The sequence below is a fragment of the Macrobrachium rosenbergii genome, chromosome 16, assembly GCF_040412425.1.
Source record: "Macrobrachium rosenbergii isolate ZJJX-2024 chromosome 16, ASM4041242v1, whole genome shotgun sequence".
NCBI lineage: Eukaryota > Metazoa > Arthropoda > Malacostraca > Decapoda > Palaemonidae > Macrobrachium > Macrobrachium rosenbergii.
The window spans coordinates 23,563,018-23,578,017 of record NC_089756.1 but is presented as its reverse complement, the minus strand read 5'-3'; the positions used below and the strand labels follow the sequence as shown (position 1 = coordinate 23,578,017).

At 38.0% G+C, this 15,000-nt stretch overlaps 1 long non-coding RNA gene across 1 annotated transcript in view; it reads right to left on the bottom strand.

Annotated features, from left to right (window-relative positions):
• The window catches only part of LOC136847194 (uncharacterized), a 129,175-nt gene that overhangs the window by 20,656 nt on the left and 93,519 nt on the right, over window positions 1-15,000 (bottom strand). The window contains exon 4 of the long non-coding RNA XR_010855651.1: window positions 1,088-1,174. This is a non-coding gene — a long non-coding RNA (uncharacterized lncRNA). The remainder of the gene's footprint in view (window positions 1-1,087; window positions 1,175-15,000) is intronic.

The window sequence follows — 15,000 nt, the reverse complement described above, 5'->3', positions numbered from 1 at the left end:
AATTTATTTCTGGTTTGGGGGCTCGAGTCCTGACCAGAAATGAAGATTTGTTTTCGTCACGCATCAGACCGCGGCCTCGAACTCCGATTTAAACTTGGCCTCTGGCTTCAGGGTTAGAATTATCCTCTCAGATCAAATGTCGTTATTTGAACGCGTGTCAACCAAAGACTTTGAACTCCGATACAAGATTTGCTTCTTGTTTAAGGGCTCGAGTCGTGATAAGAAGTGAAGCTTTTTTCTTTTTTTGAATGGTGTCAAACAACAGTCTCAAACGCAAGAATCTGGAGAAAGTGAGGTTTTAAACCTTTATCCTGAAAATGTAACTCCTCCAAGTTAGTGTAAAGTTGTCCTCTCTTGCATGTAATAGGTGTGTTTACTTTCCAAATGGAGAGGGTTTCAAGGGCGAACAACCGGATTCATATCGTCTTCCCATGACCCAAGTCTAACAAGACGGAGGGAATAAATATAATGAATGAGAGGTCATTCTATGGAGAGCTGGAGCATTCGTAGATGACGTTATATCATATTTGTAGTTCATAATAAATCTTTGGGACTCGAAGAAAAAATTAAACTGCGTAGTGATGTCATAAACTCAACTCCAGCTGTTTGAAGGAAAGTTAATTCATCTGGTAATAAGTTGCGTAATTTATTAGTCTTCTTAAACCTCAATAAAGTATCCTAATATAAAATAGATATATTTCACCGTGGTTGCTGACTTCTTCATTAGTGTTTCCTTAGTTTTCATTTTATGTTGATGTACCTTTACCTGGTATTTCTCATTCTTTACTTTTTTCACATATTTCCCGCAGCTTGTTTGGAAAACTAATGGGATTTTTAAGATTGTTTTACATGGATTCTTGTTACTTGGATTAAGAACCATACCATGTCAAAGGCATTTTATATCCATATATTTTCCGTGTGTAACACTGATAATCTACGAGAAACAGACTCCGCGTTGAACTGTCACAGTATCTTAAACAAGAACATTTAGAGCAACCTAATGCTTCTGATATATTATGAATTACTGTGCTGTTGACGCCATTTTTGACGGGACGTGTACAACAGTAATAATCAAACATTCACTTACACTGACTCTGTTATATCTCTGGCCACGTTGTGACTCATCACCGCTCCCACCACACCCCAATGCGCCGCTCTGCAATGTTCATTGATTCTGAAAATAGAAAATACTCAGTTGAAGTAAATTCTCAAATGGGGACGTTAATAATAATAATAATAATAATAATAATAATAATAATAATAATAATAATAATAATAATAATAATAGCTGGCCTTACCAGGTTAATAATGCTATCTGTAGAAATTCTTATCACATCTGACTGATCTCTATGATAAGGGACGTAACAGAAATACTGTTCAAAAGAAATGATCAAATTGGAAGGTTCATTATAAAGTAACGAGGGTTGTCAGCGATAACAGTAATTAAGAACTTTTGGCTGAATAATTCATGCAGTTTATATTTGATAAAATTATAACTTTCTTTTTAGTTATTTAGTTTGGTCTTTGAGAATTATCTTCCAAAATATGAGAAGTTTTCAAGGAAATCAAGACAATTAGAGCGTTGTGTTCTAATGTATGTGTGGTTACTGAAATTAATACATCAAAATTTTTAAAGGGGCTGAACTACGACATAGTGTGAAGTTTAAATAATTTCACACCATGGAGTTTAAATGAATCATACTGACGAAGTAGCAAGGCTGCGTAAACATTAATTCCAAAATATAGTTCGAACCGAGAACAGTTTGAATGCTACATAAAGACTGCATGTAAAATTAAATATGTAACATACAGTGTACAGTTTGAATGCAACACACACACTATGATACCAAAAATACCTTATGTAAATAGAAGGCACAGTTAAAGTACAGCATAGAAACTAAACAGAAAGTACAATAACATACAATGGATGAGCGGAATACAAAATACAGTATACAACACACTATGTACAGTGTAAAGCAACCACATGAATGAATTTTTTTTAACAGGCTAAATACAGCAGCCGCGTAATTAGCAAGAGATCCATGCTTTTAGGAAAAGATTTGCAATGGTTTTACATTGTATAATGAATTAATCTTCATTTCTGGTTGGACAGGCTGGTCTAGAGTGAAAAGATAACATAGCGAAAAAAATACTCCTCGAAAACTTGGACCGTTAAAGCTAAAGAATTTTAAATATATTCTCGAACATTATGCCTACCCTTGAGCCGCACTCGAAAGTTTCTCGTCTTTTGGAGAAACAAAACAATAAAACAAATGACTGTGGATTGAGATAAACAAATGTGCGTGTGTGCGTGTGTGGGCGTGTGTGGTATGTTTCTGTGTCAGAGAGAGAGAGAGAGAGAGAGAGAGAGAGAGAGAGGGAGCTGTTTATGTAAATTTCTGTCTTGCGCTTCGGAGAAGTATTTATCACAGCGAGAACTGATGAACTGGGATCCTAGAAAAGAAACGAGAGAGAGAGAGAGAGAGAGAGAGAGAGAGAGAGAGAGAGAGAGAGAGAGAGATGTGGGAGGCGAGAGAGCCTTTGATGCTATTCTATCGTACTTTGAAAAGTTCATTATCGCAACTAAACGGTTGAAATGAGATTTAGGGAAGAAAATAAGAGAGAGAGAGAGAGAGAGAGAGAGAGAGAGTCTTTCTACGAGTATTTCAGTTAAAAAATCCTCATATTTTAAAAATTAGATAAGCGCAACTAAAAAAAAAAATGAGATTTAGGTTAGGTAGGTAGGTAGGTAGAGAGAGAGAGAGAGAGAGAGAGAGAGAGAGAGAGAGAGAGAGAGAGAGAGAGAGAGAGAGAATTGCCAGTAAACACAGGGAAACTTGGAATTTAGGTTGGTGTAATCAAAGTGGGAACGGCTCGTTTAAGTGAAGACATCGTTTAGGAAGGCGCGGTTACGAGGTAATCGCACTGCGGAATGGGAGAAAATGTGGCAATGGAGGAAAAGGTGAAAGGAGATGAAGAAGTGGAAGAGGTAGCAGGTAGACAGGGAAATGGGAAGAGACGACGAGAAAGGGGGAGTGAGATGAAAAGAGAAAACGACAAGGTAGGCAAAAGAAATATGATTCAAAAGTTATGTATATCTAAAATAGAACGATGTTGTTAAAACTTATTGAAATTGAATAAAAAAGGGGGAGAGGAATAATGAAGGAGTACAAGAACAAAAAGACAAGTTGGAGGGAATAGAAAGGAGAGAAGGTTGAAAGGAAGAAGGGTACTGTAGTTGATTATGTAGACCCACCAAGTTATCGATCCGATAGCCATTTTGAAAGAAATGCACGAATTAAGAAAAGGAGGAAGGACTGTAGAACAACGAAGAATAATGAAGTTGAGAAGCAGCTCAAGAATATACTACTGCCAGAAGAAAGGTGGAAAGCTGGAGAGTAGGAAGGGAAAATTGAAGGAGTAAAGTGATCGTTGACCAGCTAGCTCAGCTGGACTCGACGGTCCCCGAGTGGTAATGAGGAAGCACTCATGAAGGGAAATCCGAATGAGGAGGACCTCGCCAGAAGCTGGGGAATGATAGAGGCTCGGGTCCTCATACTTGCTCAATCTGTTGCTTTCTGGGCTTCATTTTGAGCCCCTGTCACTTGCACCAGACCATTAAGGTGTGCTGCAGGTTTCAGCAACACTTCGGAGTTAGGACTTCAGTCTGATATAAACCAGTCAGTTTGACAGCTGTTAATAGGGACCCAAGTGCACCGAAGAAATGTAGGGAAGTTCTTTGTTGATTAGTTTTGATGAAGTCGGCCGTATGTCAGCACCGCCGCTTGTCTTGGGTCTGATAAGGTTTCAGAGGCATTAGGAAGCCTGGTGTGGACCTCCAGACTGCAAGATTCGTTTTCCGGACTGGTCGTAACGATTTTTGGCTCCTTCCTTTTAAGCCCAACATGGATCCATTGACCTGAGATGATAGGAATATCTGATAGTTCGGCGACTGTGATGGGTCACGAAAAGGGCAGAGAAAGGCACATATATATATATATATATATATATATATATATATATATATATATATATATGTGCGTGTGTGTGTGTGTGTTTGTGTGTGTGTGTATTTAGCTGGTCTGCTGGTATAGTGGTTAGTGTTGTGGAATGCCACTCAGATGTCCCAGGTTCGAGTCTCCCCTAGGGCGATGAAAAATCACTGGATCAGTATCATGATCAGTTACTGCTGCAGTGTGGGGTCTGCGGTGGAAGGTTGAAACCAACATTCTTTGGAAGCTTGAATTTCTAGTCTATGGCACCTGTGTGCTTGTTCCATGTGAATGGGTTTCATCTACTGAAATAATAATAATAATATATATATATATATATATATATATATATATATATATATATATATATATATATATATATATATGCGTACGAGTGCGTGCGGTCTGTGGGGTCTGCGGTGGAAGGTTGAAACCAACATTCTTTGGAAGCTTGAATTTCTAGTCTATGGCACCTGTGTGCTTGTTCCATGAATGGGTTTCATCTACTGAAATATTAATAATAATATATATATATATATATATATATATATATATATATATATATATATATATATATATATATATATATATATATATATATGCGTACGAGTGCGTGCCTGTCCCATATAGATAGGACATATAAAAAAAGGGTGTCAGGAATTGTCTCTTTGAAAACCTGATATCTTTGGACCATCTGTTGTAAGAATAAAATATCTGACAACTATGTTCATGATATACAGGTTATTTCTCCACATGTTTTTTTTTTATTGTATTTGCTACATCTGAAACACCAATAACACAAGGTTAGAAATGTACAATCGAAAAAAACAACTTTATGTCGCAGTTACATCGTATACATATTATGCAGGAGGGAGGAAAGATAGCAAAATTAATCATGTTATCATAGAGAGAGAGAGAGAGAGAGAGAGAGAGAGAGAGAGAGAGCTCAAATGATGTATAATTGAATTTGCTTGTCTTTTCTCCCATGACATAGGCACTTTTTGTGATTATAAAAACCTCAGTTTCCATTTCCCAACATATGTCACGCCCTCATTACGAAGAAACATGCCCATTTTTGGCAAATTTACTAATGAGCTCAAGTGTTTCCATTACCTAATTATTTTCTTTGCTGTTACGCTGAGCACAGAATTACTCCATCATTCTTAATTAGCAGGGCTGTGTCACAAATGGCCACGCAGTTTATGAAACAGTTAATATTTAATGTCACGCGAGAGATACATGAGCCCCGTAGGGGGATAGTGCCGTCAGTGCACCTCATGCGGTACACTGTAGGCATCACTTAAGGTTCTTTGCAGCGTCCCTTCGGCCCCTAGCTGCAACACCTTTCGTTTGTTTTACTGCACCTCCATTCATATTTTCTTCCTTCCATCTTACTTTCCACCCTCTCCTCACAATTGATTCATAGTGCAACTGCGAGGTTTTCCTCCTGTTACACCTTTCAAACCTCTTTACTGTCAGTTTTCGTTTCAGCGCTAAATGACCTCATAGGTCCCAGCACTTGGCCTTTGGCCTAAATTCTACATTCAGTTCAGAGATACACGAGGCAAATGGGCACAAGACAGCAATAGGTTAGGACGTCCGGTAACTTCACAGATACAAAAAAGTACAACCTTAGGAAATATCACTGAAGCAGGACTATCGATGAAAGTGCAAAACATGTAAAATAATCACAAACGTCCTAGTTTTAGTTCTGTTCTTATTTTGTCCACGCCTAAAAATATGTACTTACTTATGGTCACTAGCTCTCCCTGAACCTCTATTCCTGTGAAAATGAAACCAGTAGTCATGCTTCCTATTACTTGGAAATTTTTAAAAATTCTTCTTTTCTGGGGATTTTTTTTTTTTTTTGGTAGGGATCTCGCCTCCTCCCCCCTCCAACCCCTTCTTGACACCTCCCTTTGCCGAGAAAACGAAGGACGCAATAATCAAAACCGTCTTTATTTCGAGGTTTTAATTTTGTTGGGCTATTTCTTACCTGGCGCCCATCCTCCCCTCCCCCCCCCCGCCTTCCCGCTGCTCGACACACGACTAAAATCAGTAAAAATAATGGTAATAATTTTGAAGTTTTAATTGGTCACAGATTCTTATGACGAGCTATCTCTTCCTAAAATACGTTCTTACCTATGCCATAACACTCCCAAACCCTCCACCCCTCTCCCACCTCATTGCCACACCCGAAGCCTACCATAGGCTCTCGGAAAAGACGAATTATCTTAATGAAATTGACTGTAATATATTAAAAGAGAGGACAAGAAAATGAATGGATGCGCCAGAAAATAAATGAAAAAAAAAATGTTAAAAACTATAAGCAATGGGATCCAGGTGCATGCTATCTGCTCATTACCGTGCTAGCCTTGAGCTCTCTCTCTCTCTCTCTCTCTCTCTCTCTCTCTCTCTCTCTCTCTCTCTCTCTCTCTCTCTCTCTCTCTCATCATGGATACATAATATAACTAATTCGCTAAGTAAAGGACAACGAAATTTTAGTCATTATGAACAACTTTGATGCAGAGTTGACGTATATTTAACCCATTAGCATTATATTTTTTCTTCCTTTTCTCCTTCTTCTTGGACTAGGGTTAAACGCAGGACCAACATTTTGGATCGAGGAAGGTTAATAAATTTTCGTTTTCTCCTCCATTTCTTCTTGCCCTCCTCCTTGTTGCTACTCTTCTTCTTCAACCTAGATCCTGTCTTTATCGCATATCTCCTGAACTAGACTATACACACGACCAGCATTTCAGACTGAAGAGGACTGAGGCAGAATTATCTCCTCCTTCTCCTCCTTCTGCACGTCTTCTTCTTCTTCTTCTTCTTCTTCTTCTTCTTCTTCTTCTTCTTCTTCTTCTTCTTCTTCTCCTCTAACTAAGATTACACACACGGCCAGGATTTGGGACGGAAGAGGGCCAATAATTCATGGGGAGTACGCGCCTTGCTAAACGGGGACTTTAATTTGCAATGTGGCCAATACATTATCTCGGAAATAATAATTCCGTTAGCGCTTTTCATTGCTGGTTACTGATGCCCGGAGTCGTAATTATGTACTTTGCTGGAAGATCTATTCTGGTCGTAAATAACCGGGGCATGATCTCGGCGCAATATTTCACTCATTTGCGTCACCGTCGAAGCCCTGTGTGATAGTAATAGTACAGTAGTAGTAGTAGAAGTGGTAGAAGTAGCAGTTGAATCTAGTGTATGTTAGTGGTAGATGCAGTAGCCCAAGGTAAAGAAATTACGCGGATACAACGGGAGATTTGCCAGTTGGTTAATAAATGTTTCAAGTTGGCGAGAGCAAGAGAGAACTTGCTTTCATAGCACTGAATTACAACTACTGCTAGTGGTAGTTGTAATGTGTGTAAATCGTTGTTAAACGCTGTAGTATTAAGGCAAAATACTAGCTACGTGCACAGATAAATCAACGGAGACCTGATGAATGTCTAATAGACGTAGGTAGGAAGGTACAGAGAGAGAGAGAGAGAGAGAGAGAGAGAGAGAGAGAGAGAGAGAGAGAGAGAGAGAGAGTCTTAGACTGTATCCACAAAGCCGATGTACTTGTAGCAAAGTGGGTTGATTCTCTCTCTGTGTGTATTAAATCTAAAATTATCAGGTATCATTTTTTGACTCTCGCCACGCAAGATTTAATATAGAGAAAGAGAGAGAAATACATTTTTCTTTGGCTTACTCTCAACAAAGCTGATGTACGTGTAGAATATATATATATATATATATATATATATATATATATATATATATATATATATATATATATATATATATATATATATATATATATATATATATATATATATATGTAGAGAGAGAGAGAGAGAGAGAGAGAGAGAGAGAGAGAGAGAGAGAGATTAGATTATCTTCAAAGCACTAATCTACTGGTGACTGTTAAGCTACACTGAGCTTGTGGTTACATCACCTGCATCGAGTGCTTCCGGATAAGCTGGACATAAACACCAGGTTTTGAGCATTATTGCAGTAATCGCTGTCCAGGCTTACAAGAGGCTTTTATTTTATTTTGTTAAGGGCGGGGTCAGTGGATTCCGCCAGGGCCGGGGGGTGGGAGTTAGGTGTTGGGTTTAGAAGGGGGGGCGAGTCATTTATAATTAGAACTCCTACCGCTGGTGGTCATTACTCATAAAGTGTGTCTAATATATTATGAAAACAACCCTAATTCGACTCCTCCAAGGAGGATAAATCAGAGAATGAGTAGCTGTGGCATTTTCCAACTTTAATCTCTCTCTCTCTCTCACACACACACACACACACACACACACACACACACACACACACACACACACACACATATACCTAAACATATATAAACGCCCGCACAAATCTCATGCTCTGCTTTCGTGTACGAAGAGTTTCATGATGATGGGACAGGGAAATTATCTCTCTCTCTCTCTCGGTTTTCAAACGTAACACCGTCGAAGGCGTAGTTATGGTCTTTTGGAGTTAAGGAGAGGAAAGGCGGGAGGTCTTCGGCTTTTGCTTTCATTATGCCGAAACGCCCCAAATAATAATAATAATAATAATAGGGCTTATTATCCAATTTGCTGTTTACAGTTCCGTCCGGCTTCAAGATCCTATTTTATCGCTTTTCATGCATGGCTGTAATTATCTCTCAGTTGACTTATCGGTATCCATTTGTTGCTCCGTCCTCTGTTTCTCTTTGCCAACGTTCTTCTCTATAGAAGCTTACTTGTCATAATAATGGACTTTTAGGCCTAGATACCGTCGTCCAGCCCAAGAACCGCTTTTCACCAAAAAGCTCTTGTTTAAGCATACAGAGTAAAGTTGCACTAGTTCAAATCGAGACGGTACGTAACGTCCCTGGGTTCGGGTTTTGCCGTCTCGACCCTCGCTTATATTATCGTCAGTTCTTTACGGTGTGAGTGCAGTAATGATACTAATAAGTATCCATAACGTTTTTGTTTATTCTCGTTAAATGACCCTAAAATACTGTGAGTCCGACCGGCGGGGCTTGTGCGAGGACGCTACTGGAGACCATAAAACATTTGCCACCAACGTTTGGTAATGGAACGCTTTCATTTGTAAATCTTCCGACCTTCCATTATCGTATGTCTTTGATGAGTGTCTGTTGCATTATTCGAATTTATGAGGCATTTACGTGCACGACAGAAGGACGGGGGAAATAATTAGAGCAGCGATTTAAGCAATCTTCTTATATTCAGTGATTAGGACGCTTGCCATACCAACAGTGTCGCCCGTGTTCAATACCTTAGCGAGCTTGAACGCTCAAGGCATATTCCGTTAAATCCCGTCATGCCTTTGTGGGCCCGAGCAGTAAGTAATGTACTTGGTAGTTACTTGACTAAAGTAGTCCCAATTAGGGCGGTGACGAGCGTGGGATAAAGATTTCGTTCCTTAATACTTACAGAGAACTTGAAGGATAAAACACACACACACACACTTGAGCACGCAGCTAAAGATGGGAAATCGATCTCACGATGGTGTGGAAGGACGTCTTTATATGTCTGTTCCCCGAAAAATCCATTTGACTCCTGTTGACCTCAGTAGTGAACTGGATTCCTGGTGGGTAGTTGACTGTAATGGGTCGTAGACACGGTAGAGAAAGGCACTTGGATAGCAACGCCACCCATATAGACTTGCTGAGTGGCCGAAGGTTATCACCGTCTGGTCATACCCTCCAACAGGGGTAAAGATAAATATCAACAAGTGCTGAAATGAACTGAAATGACCTCATATGCTTGAGTCACTCAGGTTTTGCAGCACCTGAAAGCGTCACAGCAGAGTCGGTCACCGGAACAGGCAATCATAAAAAATGAGTTCACTTTGCATGTCTGCTCGACATATGTCTGGCCTAATGAATGCCTGGGCGACTGCCGGGCCAGACCTGAGGCATGTAGCCTCAAAGCATTTGATAACTTAGAGATGTGCAGCTTTTTTTTTTTTTCCTGGCGTTGCTTGCGTGACGTTTATCATGAAAGTGTCAGACAACTTTTGTTTTTTTACATTCAGGAAACAAAAAGTTTTTGTGTATATTAATGAACTATTTTTTAATGAAGATTTAAGTGGATGCATATTTATGAAAAAAAAACTGTTTGCAAACTCACTGTCATTTACATATGACACATAGATGTATTTTCCACCTCCAAAACAGTTGGAGGAGATTTTTATACTTCAGTGCACCTCGTGCGGGGCACTGTAGACATTACTTGAGGTTCTTTGCAGCGTGCCTACGGCCCCTAGCTGCAACCCTTTTCGTTTCTTTTACTGTACCTCCTTTCATATTCTTTCTTCCATCTTACTTTCCACCCTCTAGTGACAGTTGATTCATAGTGCAACTGCGAGGTTTTCCTCCTGTTACACCGTTTAAACTTTTACTGTCAATTTCCGTTTCAGCGCTGAATGACCTCATTGGTCCCAGTGCCTGGCCTTTGGCCAAAATTCTATATTCAATTCAATTCTATTGTCCGAATCCCAATTCAGTTCGTGAACATGGACTTGAATTAGGTTCCTCTAGAATTTAAATGTAGCGAAACGAAACTCAGTTCTTTGCAAGTCTGATTTATAATAATAATAATAATAATAATAATAATAATAATAATAATAATAATAAAAGTCCCTATTTCATCGCAAAACAATGTATAAATACCAAATTCATTTACAATCCAAACAAAAGTAAATTTAGTAACGTAATTGCTAGAGGAAAAGAGCTGTGAAGACTGTAAGAATTATCCTGTCACAAAAACCTGTCGCTATTCCTGTGATAATTTATCCTACTAATTGTGCGTCTATGGACAATATAAAAACTCCCCCAAGAGAGAGAGAGAGAGAGAGAGAGAGAGAGAGAGAGAGAGAGAGAAAAAAAATCCTATTTAGGATGTTAGTTGGTGAATAATTGTGTGATAAAGACATTCCGATATAAACCTTTTTACTATGTCAGAAATTTTGGTGTAGAATGTAGATTAAGCTCTGCTTATTACCATTCTGCAACCAGTCTCATCAATCAGGTTTTGGACGAAGGGAAAAGACTCAGGAAAAGGTCGAGAAGCCTCGATCTAAAATGTGAACGCCCATGGTATTTCATAATCACTTTATGAAGGGTATCATATGATGGTGGCCAATATTGCTAAAAGGCTGACTTTTTCCCTACTTTGGGACGATAAGGATACAATATTGCAGTTACGGCAAATATTTGTGTGTTGAAGGTGAAGTCACACAGCAGCACTTTACGTAAGGCCAGTGCATTGAAGACGACCTCCCTTGCAAAATTCGTTTGACGAAGTGACGTCATTCGTAACCTGGCGAGTGCCTGTTCCGAAATAATTATCTAGATTAAAAAATAATAATAAATAATTATCAGCGAGTTGCAAGGTCAAATAGATCATCTCAAGGGGTTAACGATGTGATTTTTACTTATAGGTTCGTAGCTCATGCTGCGATCCACGATATACAAGCAGATAAGTCGTCAGAGATTTCAAAATTGAGTATCTTGGCTGCAGGACTTAGCCTGAGTATCTTGGCTGCAGGACTTAGCCGGTCTTTTCAGAAGTTTCGTGCTACTACGTGCCTTGTTTTCGGGGAGGTGCTCACAGTATGATGTATTTGTACTTACAAATAACACAAAGAAAAGGAAGCGGTGAATGCGGAATTGAAGAAATCATGACCATTTAAAGATGCGAAGAACGGAAGGTTATCCTTGAGTGTATCCATTGCCATTTACTGTATATTTGCGCTTGGTAATGTAAGTTCCTTGATTATTCATAATAACTTTTAACTTTTTTTGGAGCATTACCAATTTTCTTTTTTCGGTATCATATTTAGAAATGAACTTGGTAAAAGTCATCTGGCTAGGACTAAAAGAAAGAGCTCTTAACTCCAGGTACACCCACAAAAGAACACATACACACATATGTACTGGGGATTTTGCTGCATAACGGCTTCATTCGGTTGTTAAAGTGTTAATGTGGCAGTTACCACTGTGTTGAATGTTCTTTGGAGCCACCCCATGTTAGGGGAAACTTAATCTTAAAGTGTACGTCGAAAACAGCGCCATTGTCCATTGAGCTATCAAGCAGAGATGTGAATTAGTTTCGACATTTGAAACACGTTCTTGCGTAATATGTATTTACGTGTGTTTGTGTTGAAATGTATTTATGTATGTAAGTATGTTTGCATGACTTCAGTCTTGGGAAAGTGATAAACATGACTTGAAATTTAAAGAGATTATTTGGCCAAGAGAAAAGTAAAGCAGTAGAGTGTGAGATCTTTCACGGTTTACTTTAAAGCATTTTCAAGCAAAATGCCTGAAAATGCCATAAAGTAAAAGGTGAAAGATCTCGCACTCCATTGTGTCACTATCTTCGTGGCTGTATACTAGTATATATATATATATATATATATATATATATATATATATATATATATATATATATATATATATATATATATATATATATATATATGTATGTATGTATAATATTTGCTTAGTAAACAAGAGTCGAAGCCCATTTAAATAGTGTATCCCGTTCCAAAATTCGGCGCAGCCAAAGTGACGTTAATTAGGCTGGCTCCGTTCCCAGGTATATTTGCCTAAGCACCTACTACTCCCACTGTTTGCCTTACCCCCTTTTGGCTTTTTTCGGTCATCCGGTCTCTAGAGGTATTTTTTGGGAAGTTGCCATATTACAAAGTATGGTGAGTGGATTACTTATCCGATGGCTGGAGATTTATTTGCTAATGAGTTTCGGGGATTTTTCGGGTAACGCCGTTTTTTTTTTTTTTTTTTTTTTTTTTTTTTAAATGGAGTAGAAGCCCCCTGCCTCAGTGTTGGTTCATCTATTGATTTGCTGCGTATATGGATTAAGAGTTATATTTCTTTGTCTCTGTGTTATTCCACTTTTACACAGTTATACATACATACATACATACATACATGCATACATACATACATAAATATGTATGTATATGTATGTGTGCGAATATATATACACACATGTACACACACACACACACACACACACACACACATATATATATATATATATATATATATATATATATATATATATATATATATATATATATATATATATATATATATATATTATATATATATATATATATATATATATATATATATATATATATTATATACATATATATATATATATATATATATATATATATATATATATATATATATATATATATATATATATATACATATATATATATATATATATATATATATATATATATATATATATATATATATATATATATATATATATATATATATATATATATATATGTTTATGCACTTCATTTCCAACCGAATCCTCTCATTTCACAGTTTCGATTAATGCAGTATCTGCTAATTATTCTCAAGTATACTAATTTTTCCCTATCTACTCGCAATTCATATAGCTTGAAATAAAGCTGTATTCATTATGTCCAGCAAAAAAATTACCTTAAAAAACATGTTCAATACTTTTCCTACTCTATCTGATTGGCTCTTCAGCTAAATACATCTATCTACTAAGCATGAGAGAAAAATCCAGCCGCGTTCATTGAACTCACCGTTGGTCGCGTTCATTATGTTTCGGCTACGCGCAGCTGAAATGTCTGCCATCAAAAGAGGAATGTTGAGTTGTTCCATTCCATTGAACAGCCTTCCGTATTTTTTTTTTTTTTTGTAAAACCATCGGGAAACAGATGGCTACTAAATGCAAAAGAGTAAAAAGAGAGAGAGAGAGAGAGAGAGAGAGAGAGAGAGAGAGAGAGAGAGAGAGAGAGAGAGAGAGAGAGAGGGAGAGGGAGAGAGAGAGAGAGACTTTATTCTCCATATCTTTCACGGGCTTTATTCAAAAACATCATAATGTCGTATCGCCACGATGGTTATTTTTCTTTTAAACAAAAGCTGTGCAAATTCCAGGGGAAAAGATATAGAATGGCTTGACCTTTGCCTTTGCATTCGGAATAAAGTGATGATTTAAATATGAAAGTTAATTTCCTAAAAAGGAGACGTATGATCAGGTTGTCACGCTACGTGCATTGTGAAAACTTTCCGTCACTAATAATGGTAAAATTGCACGAAGTCTTTTGACAGTAGGAATAATAAATAATATCAAAAGAAGATATACAAACTATGCGAGCAATAGCATTAAGCAACCGTATCTCAGCAAAGGACAGTCTTGAGACTGATGACAAATGGACAGAGACAGTGACCGAAGATAGAAGAAGAGACATATTTTTTACAAACCTTTAATCTGAGGAAAGAATTGATCTGCTCATTTGCTCATACAGTAAATATTCTGTCGTCTTACACGTTTTGTTCATCTTAGAGGGTTAGTGCCGTCAGTGCACCTCACGCGGTGCATTGTAGGCATTACTTAAGGTCCTTTGCAGCGTGCCTTCGACCCTAGCTGCAACCCCTTTCATTCCTTTCACTGTACCTCCGTTCTTATTTTCTTTCTTCCTTCCTGCTTTCCACCCTCTACTAACAATTGACTCAGTGTAACTGCTAGGTTTTCCTCCTGTGACACCTTTCACACCTTTTTACTGTTCATTTCTGTTTCAGCGCTGAATGACCACAGAGGTCCCAGCGCTTGGCCTTTGACATAAATCCTATATTCTATTCTCTAAATTTTTTTTTTCGTTTTCAAGAGCTTAAAAAAAAAACTGTAGCCTTTGAAGGATCTAATTAAAATTCTTTAAGAGGCGACAATACAACGACGTCTGAAACCCCCAAGAAAAAGTCGTACTGTAAGCATCCTGAAATAAGCAATTTAGTAAGGACCTCAGTCTTGGGTTTTTTTTTTTTTTTCTTTGAGGTGTCTTTTATAAGTTCGTGTGTCCGTGCGTGCGCGTGTGCGTATCTTTTGCTATAAGAATGCTGAGGAGACTCGAGTTTTTCTTATTTTTGGGGGGGGAGGTGAGTGAGCTTTGTATGTGTGCGCGTGTGTGCGTTTGTTTGTCCATGTGTCTG